At 44.9% G+C, this 21,687-nt stretch overlaps 1 long non-coding RNA gene across 1 annotated transcript in view; it reads right to left on the bottom strand.

Annotated features, from left to right (window-relative positions):
• Window positions 1-21,687, bottom strand: part of LOC139755897 (uncharacterized) — a 754,411-nt gene that overhangs the window by 209,836 nt on the left and 522,888 nt on the right. Inside the window, exon 5 of the long non-coding RNA XR_011714201.1 lies at window positions 8,402-8,485. This is a non-coding gene — a long non-coding RNA (uncharacterized lncRNA). The remainder of the gene's footprint in view (window positions 1-8,401; window positions 8,486-21,687) is intronic.

A 21,687-nucleotide genomic window follows, 5' to 3' on the forward strand; every position in this document is an offset into this window, starting at 1 on the left:
TATATATATACATATATATATATATATATATATATATATATATATATATATATATATATATATATATATATATATTTCGAAATCTATTATGAAAATTTTACCATCTGCGATACTCTGTTATATGGTTTAAGGAGTGAACCTTATCCAGTGTTTCTAAGAACGTTCACAACACACACACACACACACACACACACACACACACACGCCTAATCACACGATCAACTCCCAATCACTGACCAATCCTGGACCTGATGCATTATCCATACTTGAAATTCCTCCCCTTCCCCCACTCCCTCCCTTCGCCAATCACTCATGAGAGTGGGCATGCTTTAATTCCTTTACAGATATAAAATTATGGTCCACCAACCGGAGAGGTCTGACCGGTTGAAGAGGGGGGATGAGGGGGTGTTGAAGGGGGGGATGAGGGGGTGTTGAAGGGGGGGGGGGGCGAGGTGTGGTGGTGGTGGTCCTTCTGGGCGGCGGGTCATCACGGCTGGTCTGGTTGTGGCGCCAGGAGTGCAGAAGTGTGTGTGTGTGTGTGTGTGTGTGTGTGTGTGTGTGTGTGTGTGTGTGTTTGTGTGAGCACTTGTCCAAGCCAGAGGGCCTACCGCTACGTACATACCTCACATTCTGAAAGCGCCTCTCCGCCGTGTGGGCAAAGATTAGACAAATCTCCCTCAAATTCTACTATTTCATCCCTTCCTATTAGACTCATTCCTCTCTAACTCTCCATACTCTCTTCCAAGACTTCTTATTTTCTTCATTTCGCTTCTACCATGTCTCCATTATCCTTGAGTCTTTCCTCCACCTATACATATTTTTTCTCCTTCTCTACCTCCCTTTCCAATTATTTCCTTGTCTATTCTGTCCTATTTCTTAATTCTCTACTCCTTTCTTTCCACTTCATCATTTATCACCTGTCATCTATTTCCCTTACTTATCCTCTATTCACTCCATTCTCCTTCCTCATCTCTCATTTTCCCCTACTCTCTTTCAACTCATCATTTTCTATTTTTTTCTTATCTTCATCTTATGACAACCGAATTCCAATGAATTAGTAGAATTATCATGCAGAAATGTGGTCCCTATTTGGAAATGACCCGTGTGTTGGTCAATCCACCACAAGACGTCAAATGACGATTTCTATCCAAAAGATACAACGAACTCCAAACACAATGACCGAATACGTTTCGCATTTCTGTTTCACATTTAATGAACAAAAATATTCATCATTTTCAATCCCTATGAATACCAACAAATAGAGAAGGCATTACCCTCTTTTGCAGACATGTCATTTGAATGAGGCAATGATATAATAAACGTTTAGCAAAATGATATAATAAACGTTTAGCGAAATGATATATCAAACGTTTAGCTAAATGATACAACAAACGTTTAGCAAAATATAATAAACGTTTAGCAATACTACTCGTTAACGGATATTTGTTGTTGGAAGGCAAACAGCGTTGCTTTTAAAAGCAGATTCGTCTCTGCCATTACTAACTCTCGCAAAAGAAAATGCGGTTTAAGATTTCTCATCATCGCTGGATTGTGGTTCTTCTTTCGCATGAGACACATCTCCTCCTCCTCCTCGCTGACGGTATGGTACTGAACCTGACTGTGGAAGATTTGGAGGCGTTTTTGGACTTGATGAGGATGGCAGTCATGTAGCGCTCCCTTGATTGGCCGATCCACTCCTGAGGAATATTGATGTAAGCCATCCAGAGGAGCCCCGGAAGTGGTGTAAACACACACACATACATAACCAGGAGGTTACATCGCGAGAATAAAGTCACCTTTGGCGAGGTTATATAACTGGGAGTTCGTCCATGTCAAAGAATCTCTCACCCACCTCAATCCATCTACACTTCCCCTGCTACTGGAAGTAGCGTAGACTTGACATCTGCAGGAGGCTTCAAGAAGGTCTTGGGTAACTCGTGTCTCTCCGTCTTACCACTCTTAGTCTAACCTCCACACTCCCAACAGATCCTAGACACCGACCTACAACCAACGACCTGGAGCAGATCTCATCCACACCCCCACACACACCCCCTACAACACAACACAACCCAGACTTTACACTCGAGAGACGCTAACCCAGCCACTCCAGCCCAGCCCGCTCGCCCCCACGGAAAAAGATAAGCCATCGCATCGCGCAGTATCCCCCCCATTAAAGCCTTTGTCTTAAATCAGCACGGTATAACCCGCTTGTCACTGCGGGCACGTCTGTTGGTCGGGGGACTAAGAAGGAGGCTCCGTGTCCGGGCCAAAGAAGCCTTTACAAGAGTGTGTTATCATCAAACCCACTCTGCCATTTGCCCGTCTCCCTGACGGGTCTAAGGCCTGGAGGCTTGGCTGCAGTGATATTACTGATGTGGATTAGATTGCCCCTTCTCTCTCTCTCTCTCTCTCTCTCTCTCTCTCTCTCTCTCTCTCTCAAACACACGCACTAACACACACACACACACATACATACATGCATATCGCTTTGCGTGTGTAAATACTCTCTCTCTCTCTCTCTCTCTCTCTCTCTCTCTCTCTCTCTCTCTCTCTCTCTCTCTCTCTCTCTCACACACACACACACTAACACACACACAACCATACATGCATATCGATTTGCGTGTGTAAATACTCTCTCTCTCTCTCTCTCTCTCTCTCTCTCTCTCTCTCTCTCCAAAACTGATAATGCGATATTATTGTTCGACCGACTTTTTACATCTCTTTCTCCTAAGGTTATCATTAACTTCTTCGATCATACGTTATCTTGTGATTATGATCAATGACCTTATGATTGCCTGACTGTCATTAATAGTATCGATCAACCCCTTATGTTTCTGCTATAATGATGTGCCAATGTTAGAGCTCCTTTTGCTACTTTATATATATATATATATATATATATATATATATATATATATATATATATATATATATATATATATATATATGAGTGTGTGTGTGTGTGTGTGTGTTACTGGTCTCCGTCAGCAAGTGGCTGCACCGCGTGTCAAATTCAACCTCCTGCAGATATGTATCATTGTCAAAGGACAGAAAGGAGTACAGTCCCGGTCGACGAGCGTCTCTATCTCCAAAGGAGTCCTTTAATCCTTTGCTCCTGCTTGGCATACAACTTCGAAGCTGCCTATATATATATATATATATATATATATATATATATATATATATATATATATATACAGCACCAACATCACAACACCATCTATACTCTCTCTCTCTCTCTCTCTCTCTCTCTCTCTCTCTCTCTCTCTCTCTCTCTCTCTCTCTCTCTCCTTCAGTTCAAAACATCCCTCCTGCGTCCCGCGCCTCCTTCTACCCGGCGCGTCACTCGGTCAGATCGTGAGAGCTCAAACGGCCATTTAAGACCAGTGGATTACCGCCCAGAGATGTAGAAACTGGCCTCACCCTGTTATTAGGCCACGCGTAATGAAATGGACACACATAATGGCAACGGTGTGGCTGTTTCTTCGATTCCCAAGGAACATCCCCTCCCTCCCTCCCTCGCTCCCTCAACCCTCCCTCACTCACACACACACACACACACTCCCCTGGCGCTCGGAGGCTGTGTCCTATCGCACACAGCACCCACCTGACGGAGTCCGGTGTGGCGTTGCAGGAGAGTGTGAGAGGGGAGTCTACAGAGGTATCTTGAGGTAGTCGTGTTGTCGTGGCTAGTCAGCTGCTGGGGTATGGGGTCCGTCCGGAACCTATATGGATGGTTCGTTCTCGTCGCTCTAACGGGGGTTCCCTCCTGATAATGGCTTTTTGCCCCACAGTAATAAAAAGATCAAAGACAAGGGGCCCCTCCTCCTCCTCCCTCTCTCCTCCTCCCTCCTCCTTCTCTTCGACTGATCAGAGACAAACAAAAAGAAAAAAAAAGAGAAATAAAGGTCTTCCTCAAATCCATGGAAATACTGCAGAAATCCAGCCCCTTCTTTCCAGATTTCTGTTAAAGACTTCACCTCTTTAGGGTATTCTAGCAGATGGCATCTCTCTCTCTCTCTCTCTCTCTCTCTCTCTCTCTCTCTCTCTCTCTCTCTCTCTCTCTCTCTCTCTCATATTCACCTCTGCTTCGTTCTTGGATGATTCAATGCCTTACTGATCCCTTTCCAGCCCCGGCAGTGGGTCGGTTCCATGAGAAAATAAGAGCATCAACCCCACGGGCCGCAGATATATGAAACGCTCCCTAAATGCTGTGAAAACCTCCCCTCCTTCTAAGTTGAGTGATCACATATTTGAAACCACAATTAGAGTTTCTCGTTTTCCCGTTAAGATGTATCATTTCCTCAGGTTTCCGCTCATTTCCGTAAATCATCACTCGGTAGGGTACGCGGTATCGTCAGCCACGTTATGTACGGGGGGATCCAATACTGTCTCGGGTATTCAGATAGGATCCAAGCTCAGGGTCGGAGCTCCTCTGGGATGTGAGGTGGGTAGTCGTCCATATTCCCCAGCGATCTTGGTAGCTGGGAAGGTTGAGCGCTGCAGGACTCGTAACAGCGACGACTATGAACCTCCGCTGTTTAATTCTCTCTTCTCCCCCGCCCCTGAGTTCGTAAGAAGTTCGTCACTCTGACCTTTTGGGGGCGGGCGACCGACCGACCGACCGACGAACCAAGCCAACAGTTGCCAGCGAGCGAAAGCCTCAGCTCTCTTACAGCAACCCAACCCCGCCTACCTCTACCTCCTCCTTCAACCCCCCCACACGAAGGTGTTGGGAGTCGATCCCTCCGTCTATCACAAAACACGTAGCATTATAACCTATCTGACTACCAAATACGAGGAAGGAGAGGGAGGAGGAGGAGGACGAACGGCTCTCTCTCTCTCTCTCTCTCTCTCTCTCTCTCTCTCTCTCTCTCTCTCTTCTTAAACCGATGCCTTGAAACCCCCGAGGAACCGAGATACGGAGAGAGAGAGAGAGAGAGAGAGAGAGAGAGAGAGAGAGAGAGAGAGAGAGAGAGAGAGAGAGAAATGGGACGCAGCGAGACTGAGCTCAAAGATGCCCTATCGTTTCCACGTTGGGCAAAGAGTGTATATTTAGAGCCAATCACAGAAATGGCGATCGGCTGTGTAAGTACCGGGTATCTGCCATTGACAAGAATGACCGCTTACACCATCAGCCTCTCTTTTTTTTTCCTCTCTCTCTCTCTCTCTCTCTCTCTCTCTCTCTCTCTCTCTCCCTCTCTCTCTCTTTTTCTCTCTCTCTCTCTCTCTCGTGTTGTCTTCTCCCACTCATGATCTGGTCTTTATCACAGATTCAGCTTCTCCTTTTGAATTCTTTCTAGCCTTCTCTTCTTTTCTCCCCATTTTGTACAATTTTTTTTCTATATAATTCAGTTATTGTTTCATCACACGGTCTCAATGTTGGTCTTATTCCTATCAAAATCTTCACACAATCTTCTTCTTTTCCTTCACACAATCTTCTTCTTTTCTTTCAGTCTATATCAATTCTCAACTTACATCTTGTTCGCATAGTGATCGGACTAGTCTACCTCGCATTTACGAGTTTTAAATCATACTTTGATGTAGTTTGATTATCACCCTGACACCTTCTTAGAATTTGCCCAAAGTACTATTTTTCCATTCGTTACACACACACACACACACACACACACATATATACACACACACACACACACACACACACACACACACAGGCAGCGTTAAGAACAGAGGCGTGGGCCTTAGAGGGCATATCCTCACCTGGCCCTCTTCTCTGTTCCTTCTTTTGGAAAATAAAAAAAAAAAAGAGAGGGGAGGATTTCCAGGCCTCCCGCTCCCTCCCCTTTTAGTCGCCTCCTACGACACGCAGGGAATACTTTTCTCTTCTTCTGGACTTAGAAATGCACGCGTTACGGATACATCATCTCGAGGAGTGCTCAGCGCCCTCTAACACCCCCTTGCTACATATTGCGACAACGACGTAACGCACGAAGTCAGCCAAGTCTCCGTCGCAGCGCCTCACTGCGTCTCGCATTTCATCATGTTCGTTTACGTAAGACTTCCCCATTCTCTTCAGCACTGCGCGCTGGTGGTAATCCTATTCGCCAAACGGTCTTAACAAGAAGGACCTGTGATTGTGTCCGTTTCTTCGCGCGTGTGTTTGTTTTCTCCAGCCGAAGCAGTTCCCTTCGGCTCACCGTAGAACAAGGCAGACGCCATAACATAATGGTCTTCATCAGATGGTTTCTGTCCATTCTTCCCGTCCATCATATGTTAAAAGAATCTCTCGAAGACGCACGTACATTTGGACATTAGAATTTAAATGTCATGCCGTCAGGATCTGGTCTCTATACATGACTCCATAATAAATGTGATATGTTCTGTGAACGAAAGAATGAATCTATTATGTGAACCAGAGAATATGAATCTATTATGTGAACGAAAGAATATGAATCTAATATATTATGTGAACGAAAGAATATGAATATAATATATTATGTGAACGAAAGAATATGAATCTAATATATTGTGTGAACGAAAGAATATGAATCTAATATATTATGTGAACGAAAGAATATGAATCTAATATATTGTGTGGACGAAAGAATATGAATAATATATTATGTGAACGAAAGAATATGAATCTAATATATTATGTGAACGAAAGAATATGAATATGATATAGTATGTGAACGAAAGAATATGAATCTAATATATTATGTGAACGAAAGAATATGAATCTAATATATTGTGTGAACGCAAGACTTATATCTATGCATTTCACTTTTATACATATGATGAGTAATATGGATATGGATAATCTTTAATCTGAAAGTAATCCTTCAAAGAGACGAAAATACCTTTTGGGAATACGTGTGTGTGTGTATGTAACATACATATGATAGTCAAACCCACACACACACACACACACACACACACACAGCCAGATACATTAACGAAAGAAATTAAATTTTCATCATCGATCAGTCATGAAAAAAAAATTGATTAAATTGATAACTAACATTCACTTAATGAGAGTCAAGTCCATCCACTGTATTGATTATTGAGTCTGCATTTATCTTTATTGATTTCCCCATTTTTTATTCCTCGGTCTCTCATTCTCGACTTGCGTTAATGACAGAATTACCCAATCAGCCCTCCTGCTTATGGTCACGTCTAATCACACACACACACACACACACACATATATATATATATATATATATATATATATATATATATATATATATATATATATATATATATATATATATAAAGAGAAAAAAGATGAGATAGGCGTTCATGTACGATTCTTCAAGTCTAAACTTACAAACAATTAAGCAATTATGTTCTCTCCTAATTAGGATTAATGAAAAGTATATTCCGGTTGAAAGGTGAGTTTCATCCATACAAAGCAATCGTTCTGAGGGTTGTGAGTAACCTCCTGAGATAAAGGTTACTGTGTGAGTTTTGTTTATCAAAGATTATTTTGAGTACTGTGTGTGTGTGTGTGTGGGTATGTGTGTGTGTGTGTGTGTGTGTGTGTGTTTATCAGGTTTATACGAGTGCACAGACCTGGATGGTAGTGTTGCTGCTTACATGACCCTGAAGCATAGGGATATACTCACACGAACACAGACACACATTCCTTTACGCGTACACAAACACATAAACGCACACCTACGCTCAAGCGTAAAGCATCCGCATTCACTCAAGCAAACACACACACTCACACAAAGGTTTGGACCGAGCCGCGAGCTTGGCTGCTGCTTCCAGCTGTTTCTGTGTGGACACTGGTCTCTCGAGGATTAGGCATGCTACCTATATGACTCAGGTCTATAATCGCCCATCCCCGGAGCACCCTGATTAATTTCTACATACAATTTTTCCCAGATTTCTATTTCACCCAAGATGGCCAGTGATTTGGGTATGTTTTTGCCAATACCATGTTGATCAATATATATATATATATATATATATATATATATATATATATATATATATATATATATATATATATATATATACATATATATATATATATATCAGATCGCGCTGAAACTGTTCGGGCATATGGAGAGGATGAGTGTAGAAAGACTGGCAAAGAGGATCTCAGTGTTGGAAACATTGGACCAAGAGGATGGGGTAAGCAGAGCTGAAGAATGAAGAATAGACCACATGGACCTGTACAGTATCAGGCTCAGAGCGTTCGGGAGGGCCAGATGTATGCACTTAACAGACTGACTCGCACCTATGTGGTATATGGATGAAGCTGAGGCGGAAGAAAACGTGCTGCTGCCAGTAGGCTAAACCAGGGCATACGTAAGTAAAGATACACCATACATTAGGCTGTTGAGCATGACTGTGGTGTGTGCTAATGTGGCGGTTTTACATCGCTACCTTTAAGAAGTGGGAAAATACATATGATATATAGACTTACCCGACACAGAAGCTCACCGACCGTCTGGGCTAGTCCTGCCTGCGGCGCTCACTTTAGCTGGCTCTGCTCGCGTCTTGCTTCACTCTGTAAGATGAAGAAACCAAGAAGAAACGTTAGAGAAATCTCAGCGGCCTCGTTTTCTCTTATACAATTTTGCCAAAATGTCTTACTTATCACTTGACCATCAAAAGACCTAAAGATTATCCCAGTATAAACATATCATACCTCTGTATTTCAGGATTTCCAACACAATTTGTCCACTGAACCTCTTCTGGCTAGAACGTAATGTCAGAAATACGATACACTAATCCAATTTTTCCACTGAAACCCCCAGCTAGAATATAATGTTAGAAATCTGATACACATTTTTTTTTTTCTTTAAGCCACACACCACCTCTGATTAGCGCCCATTATCTTACAGATACGATAATGGGAGAACCCGCCCGTTGGACGAGTGAAATGACACAACCCCCCCCAACCCTCCTCTCTCTTTCCACTTCCATGATTGTACTCATGTCATAACCACCCCCCGACCACCACCCCACCACCTCATGACCTTACTGATTGATCAAGAAATGTAGGAAATATCAGAAGGGTGTTTGTTGACCCGACTCTTAAAAGTAGGAGAGTTACAGGAAAAGGGGGAAAGATAAAAGAAAGAAGAGAATTCCACAGTATCGCAGGGCGAGGAAAAGAGTCTGCGTTAGGTCCAAGCATTAGTGGAGGTGGCCCATGCAAACAGCTCACGAGAGAAATGACAAAATTGTGCCTTCGCAAGACAGAGATGGACAGTGACGTCACAGTGGACAGACGTGGTCGGATGAAGAATGAATGACACGAAGATTTTATTGATTTCATTCTTGCTAATAAAGAGATGGATGAAGAACCACCCCAGATGAACCAACAGAACTGCATAACAAGACGAGTAAAGAATGAAATATTTATAGATGCTCTGGAATAGCAGCATTAAAAAAGAACATAATTATAATAACAACAATCATTACGACACCTGTGCAAATTCCTTGGTTCTGGGAAGCAGACACGGTGAGGATGATCATACGACGTCTCAAGGATAAACGGAAGGATCGGGTTAGGTGCCTAGAATGTTCACGGCATGACAGGGCTGTTCAGCTGTGGTGCCCGGAAACTAGAATGAGGAAAACGATGCTGCAACTCCTTAACTCTCAGCCAGCCTTTTTGGAAGCCGGGTCAGGGAACCCCACTGCTACAAAAGTAATGGCCATGAAATACGTCCATGTCTGTCGGCACTTAATTACCCCCATGGATCATGTCAATGCAGCTAATGGTAATATCTACAGAGATACACAGATAACAGTGATCGGATGCTGTAGTGCTGCCGTCCTCCTTTGGCTTGATTAGACACAGTCACCAGCACCCTTACGGGCTGAATGATTAGCGTGAACGTACGTTGTCTTAAGAGGTACCTCGAACACCTGAATGAGGTGTTCGAGTATTTTCTGCAGGTGGGTTATAACTTGACGTTGACGGACCGACCCTGACAGCCGATGGGCCAGAAGCTCAAATTACCAACCAACCCAACCAACGCATCGGCCCATGACTTGAGATGAACGATCCTCTCTTAGCGTCTATGATGGGGAGGGGGAAGGAACGGTTCTTCCTCGTCACAAATGTCATTTTTTCACGACCGAAATCATTCTTCGGAGAACCAAGTTCAAGAGGAGTTTGTGTAGCAGATTCAACTTCTGTGAACCAGACCCAACATTTACGAACCAGATTCAACTTTTTGCATCTGTGTATGACCTGAGGAGAACAAGACACACTGACTGCCACCTTTAACTAGTTTTCTTGACGTTCAAGAGATGAGTAGAATTCTTTACGTTTTGAACGCCCCAGCACAGTGTGTGAGAGAACTGGTTAAGGGGAATGACTAGAGATCGGATGCTGAGTAAATGCTGAGTACATGGAGGAGGAGTAAGGCTGCAGATGCTGGTCTAACGCGACGAATCATCTTAGTGTTAGGAGTGTTAGAAAAAGTATTTACTAACCGTGGAAGTCCACGTTTTCATTCTAGAACATTAGATATGGGTTGAGGACATGTGTGAGCGATTATTTTCTGGGTACGTTGCACCTGATCCGCTCCCACTGAACTGTAAATGGAGTAATAATGAATGATGGAATGTCCCCACAATTTGTCGTAGATGACCTGCCATATAGAACTCAGCTCTCTGCCCCACTAACCTCAGCGGAACGCACGTCAATGCATGATCGTGCCTGGGCACGTATCAGCTCCCTAAATGCCACCTGTACACAGTCACACATTCGCAGTCCCATCTGCACGTATTGACGACCACAGTGGTACAGAATCCTTAACCTATTCTATGAACCTTGTACCTTAGTGGCGTGGGCACACACACACTACACACCCACACACACACGCAGACACTACACACCCACTCACGCAGACACACACACACACACACACACACACACAGGGCCAGCCCTCTCCTGCCATGAGCCCGCCTCTCGACAGACCGGCCAACCCTCAGACAAAAGCACTGGATCTCATTATTTAGCTTCGTGGCAAATGACATCTCTTGTAGCGACTCCCTCACGATTTGATACTGGTCATACCGGTCCACACCGGATCCCTCACCCATCCCCGGGGAACCGAACCCCGTGCACACGAGTCTGGCAGCGATTACTCACTCTCTTCGCAGCAATTGGTCGTCGCTTAATCACCCCCAAAGCCATAATTACACGGGGGAGATATCGACTACTTGCGCTGGTCAACTGAAACTGCCAGGATTGCAGAAAATCGTGCGATTATCAAGAGCCGTCTTACAACCTCTGTAATCTGACGTCGAGAGCAGCGGAACGAAAGGAGACTGGCTGATACAGCGGAAGATTACATGAACGGTCGTAATTAAACCGATAAAAGCTTCTGATAGAGAAATGAAAGAATTGTACAAACGCAAGAGTTCAAGGTAGACACTGAAAGGATATATATATATATATATATATATATATATATATATATATATATATATATATATATATATATATATATATATATACATATACATATATATATATATATATATATATATATATATCCCTGGGGATAGGGGAGAAAGAATACTTCCCACGTATTCCCTGCGTGTCGTAGAAGGCGACTAAAAGGGGAGGGAGCGGGGGGCTGGAAATCCTCCCCTCTCACTTTTTTTTTTAATTTTCCAAAAGAGGGAACAGAGAAGGGGCCCAGGTGAGGATATTCCCTCAAGGGCCTAGTCCTCTGTTCTCAACGCTACCTCGCTAATGCGGGAAATGGCGAATAGTATGAAAGAAAAAGAAGATATATATATATATATATGTGTGTGTGTGTGTGTGTGTGTGTGTGTGTGTGTCATATGAAGTATGTAGGTACCTGACATTGTATAAATATATACTTAGCACGGACAGACCTCAATATCTTCTGGCTTCCCTTATCTCCACATCACTGCAGCAATGAACCCATTTCCAGTTACGACGTTTCAACGTTCACTCTACCGTACATAGGGGAGTTTCGTCCTTAACAGTGACCACAATAATACCCTCGCCGCCCACGTAACACATCTACATCCTTCTGCCAAATTGCGTCTAGTCTTCGGCGTCTTCAAGAGCTCGCCACAGAGGCCTCAGTACGTAACGTTCGTCTAAAAGGCTTCCTCCTCCGTGGACGAGTTCTCTTATCTATCAGTCATGTATATCTCATCTGTGGGAGGGATGGGCGTCACAGGAGCTGTACTTTTATCCGTGGCTGTTGGCCGGTGAGGGAGTCGACAATTGTGGTGATGAATCTATCCGATGATTGGTTGAGTGAGCCATGAGGCGTACGAACCTTAGGCATGACGGTAAGGCCCTTGGGTGTGATGGCTTAAAGCCTCTGATAAGATCCTTTAAGGTCAAGGTCAAAAGGTCATGCCTAAGGGTCGTTCGTGTTGTCCTTCTCTGCAAGTTCGGATGGTGAGTTTGGGGATGGTATTTCTCGTATGGGTGAGGGGTGGTGTTGGAGGTCGACATGATGATAATGATGGCGATGGTGGTGGTGATGGTGGCGGCGATGGAGGTGGTGGTGGCGGTGGTGATGATGGTGATAGATGAGATGATAATGGTGGTGATGGTAATGGTGGTGTTAGTGCCGCTCGTTGTAGTGGTGATCGAGGTGGTGTTGACCCGTGATGGGGGAAGGAACAAGATAAGGTAGGAATCAGTGTAGACTGGACGTCCCCAGTTGCTTAATGGAGCTCAGCTCTGTGGAATGGAATGCAAAACCGGCAGCAAAAGTTATAAGGTAATACGTATTTCCTTGTGATATATATATATATATATATACATAATTAGTAGCTGTTTGTATTAACGTAGTCATGTAACTACAGTTAAACCTTATTTCTAGATATTATTTTTCGTCATATTGTCTAACTCCTGCTTCCCTGCTCATTTCTACTTCCAGTTGACCTGTTTTTTTCCTCACTGGATATAAATACGACAAATATCTGGTTCACGATCATTCACCAAATGCCCTACAACGACGCAAGATGATCAGGAATATCTGAGCGAGCCATCGGCGTTGGACGCGCAGCTTCGAAGCGATCAAACCCGATTCATTCAGTATAAAAACAAACCAAAGGTGTCAAATGCTCTTGAATTCGTCCATCGTGTCTTGAGGGCGACACTCTGACCGACCTAGAAGATAAGGATCGGTGCTTCGAAGCCCCGGAGCCTGCAGTGCTAACACAGTTCTGTGTGTGTGTGTGTGTGTGTGTGTGTGTGTGTGTCGTAAAAAAAGAAAGACCGGGGAAACGGCTCATAGCAGGGAGACAAAAACGTCCCAGTTAACGGCGTTTACCCGCGGGTCGCTGGCAGTGTGTACAAACGCAGGAAATAACTGGCTGGAAGTACTTAAGTACCGGGAGTTATTCCGCGCCCCGAGTGCTGAGCGTACTGCCTAACGCCTGCGATAATCCACGTAATGACAGGACTTCCCCCCGGTGGCTGTAACGCCTGGAGTTGATGAAATTAGAATTGGAAATTTGACAGTAAAGAAGGTGGAGGGCGGGGAAGAGGGGTGGTCCTCCTCCGTGGATGAGGAGAAAGGTTGGCTTGGCTTTTGTTTTCATATTGAGAATAATCGTTATGCGTGAAGGCTATTGTTTACACACACAAACACACACATATTTATATATATATATATATATATATATATATATATATATATATATATATATACATATATATATATATATATATATATATATATATATATATATATATATATACATACACGATTACCAAACAGATGAAGATAAACTGAAAACTGAAACACGGAAATCATTCCATATGTGCAGGTAAAACACTAATACAGGAAGGAGGAAGACAAGCCTAACATTGTTCCTTTAACCAGCAGACTCCACTCCCTCCACACGATCAACAGCCACCTCTCCATCTCCTCACCAAGGAAAGCTCAATGGGTCGCACGTATAAGAGGAAGCGACTTAGGGACGTCTGGAGCCTTCTTCACGAGAGTTCTGTGCCATATGGTGATCTCTCCTCACCACCTGAGCTGGGTTACTGCGAAGGCTTCCCCCCTCCACACGTATACCCTTGGAGATGTGGCTGACCAATCCCCCGGACCAACGGAGACGGATCGAATCCTCCGTCTGCCAGGATGGAGGTGGGGGATGGGCTCGGAGACAGACCCCACCCCACTCTCTCTCTCTCTCTCTCTCTCTCTCTCTCTCTCTCTCTCTCTCTCCCTTGTGTCACCCTTTTCATGATGCGTGGGAATAAATCGGACACACCCAGGGAGGCTAACGGACTGGAATCCACGGAGATTTTATATGACGCGCGGGTGAAAGAATCATATTCATTTCCTTCAAAATTCTGATTCAGTTCCCCTTGAAAATGATTAAGCCCGCTTCATTTTCATTGGTGAATCATTGAATAAAGGAATCATAAAATCACAAACACTCAAGTGCTGGACGACATATTATACCTGAACACCTTCACTGCTGTACCCCTGGGCTGGGCTGGGTTGCTGGCCGCTGTGTCATCCAGCCATATTCTAACCGAAGTTAATGGCAGGCTGGGACTGGGGGGGTCACAACCGGGAATTAACTTGCCGGAATAAAACACTTCAACCCGGACCTGTCCACGGTGGGTGAGGTATGGGGAGGAGGAGGGGGCGCGGCGACACCACACAGTTTCCTCGTCGGCCATACGCGTTAGTATGGGAGTGGAGAGGAGAGGAGGGGATGATGATTTCGACCCGTCTTCATCTGCGTCTGTCACTGGTTTGAAAGAGGGTTACGATACTGGAGGTGGTTGACTGACTGCATTGCTCTGGTGCATTTCTCTTCTTGGTGACTTATGTGGAGACCTCGCCTCGGTCACCATCACTGGTGAGGCACCTCAAGGCTTGGTGTGTGGAGTGATTTCTTTGGCGACTTACTTTGTGATCTTCGTGCTCAATCTGGCCATCTTCCTTAGTGCCTTTTTCCTCGTAGAGTTATTTGGTAAAATGACCTCTCCTTGACAGCTGGAGGTCCCGGTGGTATATACCTGGCGATACGACTGCCTGGTGACTTAACCCTGGACCTAAAGTGGTGATTAACCTCGTAATCATTTCGGTGATCTGCCCACCGCCTCGTAATTTGGCCTCTAAGACTTTACCTGGTACCAGTGTTTTTTTTCCCCAGGATGGCCTGTGGTGAGGGGGGGGGGGTGTCTGTCTGGTGATGACTTGGCTGGTGACGTATCTTTAATGATGGTGTGGTGAGCAATGTACCTGGTGATCTAATTGGTAAGAGGATTAATAACACACTTGGTGATCTGATTTCGTGTATGTGTGTTGTACTTGTTTGTGTGTGTGTGTGTGTGTGTGTGTGTGTGTGTGTAATTACCTATTCATATCGTACACGGGAGAGAGAGAGAGAGAGAGAGAGAGAGAGAGAGAGAGAGTTCACTATACTCGTAAAGCCTCCATTTCTTGAAATTTCTCTGTCTTTACCTAGAGTTTTTGCCAGTGGGTAGGGCGAACGCGTCGTGGTCACCGCAGAAAGATTCATGAAAAAGTCGTTTGAGGTGATTGTTGTCCAGTGTTAGGCTTATGGATTGAATGCCAGAAAGCCCACACGCATGTGAGGCAGGAATAAAAGACAGGAACTTGGGCCAGGGAGAGGAACTTGACAGCAACTGTAGTGTTGGCTCATTACGACAGAGTCAATAAACCTCTCAGTGCTTTGATCGGTAGTACCTTCTTGGTAAGTAGGTTGCCTGCCAATGACTGTTACTCCTTATATATATATATATATATATATATATATATATATATATATATATATATATATATATATATATATATATATATATTTATATATATATATATATATATATATATATATATATATATATATATATATATTATATATTAACGTCGTCATTACGTTTCGTATATTCTTCATCAGTGTTAGAAGCAATTTACATTTACAATAGACAGAGTTGGTCGAATATGAAAATAATGTTGAGAATATATATACCATGTGACTTTCATGAGCAGGAGAGATCCTCTACCTCCCACACTGGCAGTGCCCCTGACGCTTCTACACTTGTGTGTGTAGATTACACCAATTACCATCTGCCTGTAGAAGGATTATTCTTTTCCTCCTCCTCCTCCTCTTCTTCCTCTCCCTCTTCTTCTGCTTCTGCTTCTTCTTCTTCTTCTTCTACAGAAGCTCTGATTGATCCGGGATAGTGAGAAAGTAAATATCCATTTCAGTGCTAGTGGTGTTTATAGACACGCTAGTGGTGTTCGTAATGTATCCGAATCCATCGAGACACCGGCCTCTTTAGAAATTCCATTAACGTTTGCCACATACGTCTGATTTGTTTGAGGGAGATGTGACACTTTGCTACGCGTTTCTTTTTTTTTTTTTTCTAAGGGGAATATTATTTGCTCGACTGAGGGAGATGTGACGCTTTGCTACGCGTTTTTTTTTTTCAAAGGGGGAATATTATTTGCTCAACTGAGGTTCGCCAGTCACCTCCCTCCCTCACTCATCCTGCTAACGACTTCCCTTCCAGTCCCACCAGAACTGTAAAGATCCTCTGCTGCTGGTGGTGGTGGTGGAGGAACAGCTTTTTTTTGGGTGGGGGGCTCTCTTGAGTTCTCCCTCCCCTCTCCCCCAGCTGCTTTGTTAGGCAAGCCTGTGTGTGTGTGTGAGGAGGAGGAGGAGGAGGAGGAGGGTAATTACCTCATGGGGGAAGGTGAGGAGGAGGCTCAGTTCTTCTTCCTCCTCCTCCCTCCTAGTCGCCGTCGTTTCTGGACAATTACAAACATATATCTTGTATTCCGTTTGTAGTGAACCCGTTTTCCTTAGTGTATAAGTGACTCTTATCATTCTTAAGGCGTTGGTTTGGCCTTATTCAGCCGAAAATTGTTATCCCATTATTTTTAATGCCCAATTATAATTATTTACTGTTCGTCACATTTTTAGTATTTTTGTGGCGCTTTGCCTGGGCCCTGGCGGAAGATAATTGGTCGTTCTCCATTCGGGTGGCGTTTCACCTACTCATGTGAGTCTGAGGGAAGCTATCCGTCATGAATTCTGAGTGGCGCGGGGGAGTGTGTGCGCGAACGGTTTGGTCTTCTTCAACAACGTCGAGTCGAAGTCCACACACTTCAGACCTCCCGAGGGGGTGTGGGGTGGGTTTGCACGGAACACCCCCCATCTCTCTCCATGTCAGAGAATGGCACTTGACTGACGAAGGCCTCTCGTTTGGATCCCCAGTGGCGATTCAAGTGGCTGGACGGACGCCCTTGTTTGAAAATCCTAGGAAGGAGAGGAGGAGGGAGGGAACATAACATATGATCTAATGGTGACGAACATTAATGATTCACAGGCCCGGGGAGGTGAGGCAGTGAGTCATTATAAAGAATGAAGTAATGATCTGGATATTACATACGACCTGAGACTGATCCTCTGTGTCTGAATTTACAACACACACACACACACACACACACACACACACACACACACACACACGCACACACACACACATATATATATATATATATATATATATATATATATATATATATATATATATATATATATATATATATATACAGAGCTCATACCCAAATGCATAAAACGTTTTACTCATAAAATCTCTCAAACACTCGAATAAAAACAGTTACCCAGGAAGTGTATGTTATGCGCACATGTTAACGAATTCCTTTTTGTACATGATTAAGACCCGGGCAACACGAGTGTGCACGTCTCTCTGTATAACACACGCATCGTTATCACAAAACAGACATGGGAGGTACATGGCAAGGACAGATAACAGAGACAATAACGAGGCAGTCCTTAAAAAAAAAAGAAAAAGCATCTAAAAACGGATGACAGAAACAGGACAGCAAAGCAGGGTAGCAAGAATGCAATGGAATATGAAAGAACTTTGATAGCAACAACATAGCGTTAGGGAACTAGGCTAAGTTCTGAGGTCAAACTGCTCTCGATTCTCTGGTGTCACAAAACGGACGCGCGGCTATTCTAACTGATCGAACTTGAAAGAAATGATACCATTGGATTCCATATGTGTGTGTATATATATATATATATATATATATATATATATATATATATATATATATATATATATATATATACTGTAGAAGTGATGGAGAGAGTGGAAACGTAGATGTAGCACCTCCAGCTCCTACAGTCTGAGGTCCCCACGAAGCAGCCAGGGTTCCCTACCAACCATACTAATATGGCATCGAGACGCACCATCTTTCGTCTACATCTGTTGTTGACAATAGCGTGACGGGTCGTCCACCAGCGTCCGGACGTGATTTGTGACTATCCCCCAGCGGAAGGCTGACGTCATAATGCCTCTCCCCCGCGCTAACCGACTCGAGATGTAACAGAACAGGAAAACTTGCTTGTGTGGTCTTGTGATGGGCAGTTTCCTTCATCACTGATGCATTCCAGTGGTCGCCGCCATGGATCGTAACGTCTGAACCCGACCGAATCCGAGTTCTGGAAATGTGTTGGGTGAGTTCAGGTGTCCACGAATGTTAAAGGGATCGGAGTGACTGTATGAGGTGATCCTCTCCAAGGAGGGTCAGAATCTAATTTCTGTATAGGCGTCTGAACTCGCTGTTTACCTCTCGCACTATCCATCGCAGGGCGCCGTGTGGGTGGAATACGACGACGAAATTCAACCACTCATAAACCCACAGGTCGTCTGTCGCGTTCAGCCTGGTGATTACATATACAGTAGGCACCTTACATCTCTTTACTATTGCCTAGCTCCACATTTCTTGCCTATCCCTCATAACCCAACGCCCAACGAGTTATTTGATATCGAAAGATAAGTTGTATGAGTGAAAACTGAGAAACCCATCCTCCTGAATCATTTATTACAGTGGAAATGAGAGCAGGATGGAGATTATAAATCTAGAAATCGCCCGTTTTCGAAGTATAGTCTCATCGAAGAACTTCTCAACTTCAAGCGTGTCTGCATTTCCCTGCTACTGGAAGTGGCGCAGCCTTGGGCTGCAGGACCTTTCAGAAAAGATCCTGGGGAACACCATGACTCACAGAGAAACCGGAACCAGGGTGATTATAAATGAACCGAAGATAAATGTCCCATAAACAGGCGATATGACCAGGTCCACTCATTACCTCCTCTTTACATGTGCGGTAATGTTGCCGAAGCATCGAGACGCGAGCCGTCAGCCCTCCAGGTAATCATCCAACATCAGAAAAGCTTATTTGGCGGAGGAGGGGTTCCTATTCCCCCCTCCTCCTCTGATTGTTATGATGGAAACACCTCGCTAGTTGGCCAATTACCGGCTCCCACGAGTCTATTTATGGTCCTAATCATATGTACAATCCCCTCTCTTTCCTTTACTGGAAATCATACTTTCCAGTTTTTCGGTCTCAGTGTGTGTATGTGTGTGTGTGTGTGTGTGTGTGTGTGTGTGTGTGTGTGTCCTCGCGTTTAATTTCATTGCAGTGCGATTCGCATTAAGCCAGAACGTGACCACAGTTCTCTCTTCTTTGCAAACTGTGTCTTCGTCATCAAGGTAACCACGTGATCCGAGGCTTTCCAGAGCGTTGAAGGAGAGAGAAATTGAAGGTATCGCTTCTCACGCTCGCCTCGAACTTGATCTGTCATCAACGGGTGTATCTTGCGAAGGTCTTGAGGGGGGGGGGGAGGAAGGAAGGAAGGGAAGATAGAAGGAAGGAAGGAAGGGAAGATAGAAGGAAGGAAGGAAGGATGGAAAGAGGGAAGAAAGGAAGGGAAGATAGAAGGAAGGAAAGAAGGAAGAAAGGAAGGAAGGGAAGATAGAAGGAAAGAAGGAAGGAAAGAAGGAAGGGAGCAGGTTACACTAAGACGCATGGGAGGGGGTGAGGAAGCTAGCGGTCCACACAGCGGGCGACGCAATGCGTTCCAAATTCATGTGCTGATGAACGGGACGATTCACCTCCTCCCTCACTGGCGAGGGTAGACGCCCGCTACTGCGAAGACACCCCCCCCCCCCGCGCACACCATCCCGGTAACTGTGATGATAACGAGGGTAACTAGACTGATGCCTAGCGGTCGTGCACGCCTGCCGGGCCACGCTGCAGGGTTACCGTAAGAGACCTGATTATACGCAGTAGTCTTGAGGGAGTGGGGGAGGAGGAGGCGTTCGCGTAATCACCGAGGATGGTTACGTCTCCTCGTCGATCCAGCTGGTGTGTGACGTTATTACGCCATTTTAAAGGGGGGAAATTGCCTAGAAATCACGGAACTCTCTCTCTCTCTCTCTCTCTCTCTCTCTCTCTCTCTCTCTCTCTCTCTCTCTCTCTCGGGGCGCTAGAGTGATTACTCCTCTGCTGATGCGAAGTGTCGCTGTTCCTCAAATATCAACTTATGACGTGCAGTACATAAGTGGGGTGATGATGAGAGGGGGAGGGTGTGTGTGTGTGTGTGTGGTGTGATCTGGCTTTATGAAAGCCAGCCACTGAAGGCTGGGTGGAGGGTTTGGGGTTTATTCCCAAGAGAGAGATCCGTTGCGGTCTTGGATGATTCATCTCCGCGCACGCTTTGCCGAAGCAGTGCCTTCGAGATCGTTTCGCTAGATGTGTTGCCAATGACCATTACCCTGGTGTGACTAATACCACCATCAGCCCGGATGGAAATCACGGAGCTTAAGCCCATTACGTGTTATATACATATTCTTGGGTTGGCTGGCTGCCCCTCAAGCTGAGTGAGTCAGATGCGGATTGTGGTACGCGATCATACATGCATAAAAAATGATGATTAGAATGATAAATCTTTCTGCTACTAACAGTTAGGGTGATTATGGAGCAAAGGGCCTACGAGGCTTACGACAGCTTACCCTTGTTAGCTCTCAGAGACGGAGTGTGTGGTTGCTGCCAAAAGGCTCACTCTTTGAACACTGTCGTTCCTCATACCACACTGGAAAGGAGCCCTCCTCCTCCTCCTCAGGGCCCTCCTCCTCCTCAGTGTGTTTTTTCCTTTGAGACGAACTTCCTTTCGTCCGTCAATCTTTCCATTCCTTCGCGCTTTCACTCCTCTGGACGCCAAGCGTCTCAAAACAAACGAGGCTGAAGTTCGCACAAACCCATTGAGACGATGCATCAGTATCTTCTTCGTGGAGTTTCAGCTTTCCGACCCGAAGGAAACACTCGTTTTCCCTTCTCGCGTTAGTTGCTTACACACACACACACACACACACATACTCTCTCTCTCTCTCTCTCTCTCTCTCTCTCTCTCTCTCTCTCTCTCCCCCGGCCAGAACACATAAACATACACCTCACGGTCCATATAAATCTGCCCAATTTCTTCGACTCTGCCCCCCCCCCCCCCCAGAAAAAAAGGCACACACACACACACACACATCTTCCAAGCGAGGCAGTTTCCGGAGCGATGAAATGGTGGGAGGCTTGTCTCTTGCAGGGTGTGTGTGTGTGTGTGTGTGTGGGAGGGAATAAGGACCCGAAGTGGTGGTGGTCATGGTCGGCATTACCAAACAACCAGTGGTTCCCATCGACGCCAGAGGATCAAACATAAGGGGAGTGGGTGTCCGACCCACTCCCCATGTCCTCGCTGTGTCCGGATGTCTTCGGGAGATGGTGGACGAGGAGATCTCTCAGCCAGGAGGAGGAGGGAGGGCGGTGGTGGTCGGAGCGATGACCTTATTAATGTTTTGGCCATTACCCAGAGCACGTCCTTGACTGCTTGTG

The sequence above is a fragment of the Panulirus ornatus genome, chromosome 20 (genome assembly GCF_036320965.1).
Source record: "Panulirus ornatus isolate Po-2019 chromosome 20, ASM3632096v1, whole genome shotgun sequence".
NCBI classification, from domain to species: domain Eukaryota; kingdom Metazoa; phylum Arthropoda; class Malacostraca; order Decapoda; family Palinuridae; genus Panulirus; species Panulirus ornatus.